The following is a 2397-nucleotide window of genomic DNA, read 5'->3' on the forward strand; positions in this document are numbered from 1 at the left end:
GAGCCCCGGCCATGCCCGATCCTCCCTGCCCGCCCGCCCTCTCACGATCGTTTTACGCGCCAACTACACACGAGGAAACGTGTGTAAATGGTGGACGTGGGTCCGTCGTAACCACCCAGGTACACTTTCCGCTTGCGCAGGATCCACTGAAAATTTTACAGCGACCTCGAAGAGACGAGGAGGAAGGAGTTAGACATCCGTGCTGGGGGGAAAGGCTCGAGAAGGCAGAAGGCTCGTTCGAATTTTCGTGTCTGCGACGTTTTAATAAATTACGAAAGCTTCGGGCGCACTTTCGCGGATAGCTCAACGGGGGATCGTTTACGGCGGCTTCGAAATGAATTTGTTATCGTCGTCGAGCCAGACGGCGAACGTGAACTTTCCGCTACGTGCCCGTCGATCATGCCAACGTCGAGCGGTTAGCAACTTGTTAGTCGATCAGTTTCCCGAAAATAATATAGGTAATACGAATGCCGCACATTAAATTATTACGTGTATTTAGACAACTTACTCTCGTAACAAATTTCATCTAATTTATATTAAATTTATATTGTATTATTGTTATTATGTAACGATGTATTAAAATGATGTTCCGTCACAAAAAGCTAGTTTGTAGAATATTTTTCAAAAACGAAATTAATTACAATTTAAATACAATTTAAAACACGAATTATCTATAATTACAATATTAATATTACTTATTGATTATTTCCTTCCGGTCAATTAATTCAACAGTTATTTTACGAAAACATACTCGTCATAACACGAATGATGCCTTCCCTTCAATTTGCGTTATCGAATTGCACACAATAACGCACACATTCTTGCACATTGTATACTGCACGACGTATATCATGTCAGAGAGTCGCTGCATGTATAACCACAACAATGGCCAAATCGTCAAATCGTTATCTTGGCAACGATATAGCTACCCGAGAGAGGTAAATAATTTAGCAGCTCGCATTAACACCACGATCTGATCGGACAATTAATGAGGGGTCAAAGTGTGACGTAAGTCTAAATGAACGACTTAATCGAACTGGATCGGAATTATTTCACAGTGTTTCCAATGACTTTAATGAGGTAAAGAGTTTTTTCATCGCACAATCTTATAAATACCTACTTTCTTCGATCGATCCTTTCCTTCGCCTCCGAGATCAAAGGTTATTACATTTTGTAAGACTTATAATCATCGTAATAATCTTCTTAGTTTTTTAATTAAATGGCCGATTTTCAAATAAAACTTGACGTATATGTTTATTTTAAAGCTATAAAATCATCAAAAATTCTACTTACACGAGCAATTTTTAGATATATTATAAAAGAAAAAAAAATACTGTAACACACATTTTGCATGTTTATGACATTTCTTCCTCCATTAATATTATATCGATTTCATCCGGTTATGATATAATCCTTAAATAAGGACGAGCATAAAAAAGTGACTTAACGTAAGCCGGATAAAAGTGACACGGTGGGAGAATAGAGACAACCTTCTCCTTCGACAGAAAAAAAATCGCACATTTTTTCATACTTACGAAACGAGCGCCCCTTATAGTGATAAGAAGCCAAAGTATCGCATGACATAACTCAAACGGGCGGTGACCTGAGTCGAGGGGAAAATGCATTCGATGATGCAATATAATAGCGCGATAAATATACCAAAGGGAAAGTAGAAAATACGCATGCATACGCGCGAGCGCGCACGATAGAATAGAATAGAACGATTGCTCTCGATTTCGCCAAAAAAGAAAGGAAGACAAATAGCTTAAAAAATCTCTTTGTTCATGCTGTTTCAATAAATCTCTTTGTCTCTCGTTCCCCGCAGCATGACGACCAATTCCGGTTGGCGCTCCCGACTGTGACGAACGTAGTCAACGTAGTTTGAAAACCGGGCGGGACCCCATTTCAGTTGCAGTTCGCGGCGCCAGATATCGTAATGATGGTACGCATGAATGGCGAGGAAGTCTCTATTGAGGGTCGTACAGGAAAAGCAAACGAAACAAATGCGATCGGGGCACGCCGCGCTGACTCGAGTTTGAATCTAAACGAGGAGAACTGGCGAAATTACGCGAACAGAATATGTGAACGGTAGATAAACAAAAAAGAAGAAGGAGAGGCCGAGTGAGTAAGCGAGGAAGCTAGCGAAGGCGCAACGGGAATCGGAAGAAAGAGAAAAAATGGCGAAAATAGGGTAATGTTAGATGGGAAAAACGGGGGAAGAGACAGATAGAGACGGTGGAATTGTAGAATCTCTCTTGACAGGACGATAGGGAGACGGAAGAGAAAAGGGGAAGAGTTTTGGGAGGGTGCGGAGGTGGCATAAAAGCGAGGTAGTGGAAATCCGGACTGGCTGAAAGGAGCGATGCGGGATTACGGAAGGATTTATTTGAGATTTTC

Source organism: Trachymyrmex cornetzi, unplaced genomic scaffold (genome assembly GCF_001594075.2).
Source record: "Trachymyrmex cornetzi isolate Tcor2-1 unplaced genomic scaffold, Tcor1.1 scaffold579, whole genome shotgun sequence".
Taxonomy (NCBI): Eukaryota; Metazoa; Arthropoda; class Insecta; order Hymenoptera; family Formicidae; genus Trachymyrmex; species Trachymyrmex cornetzi.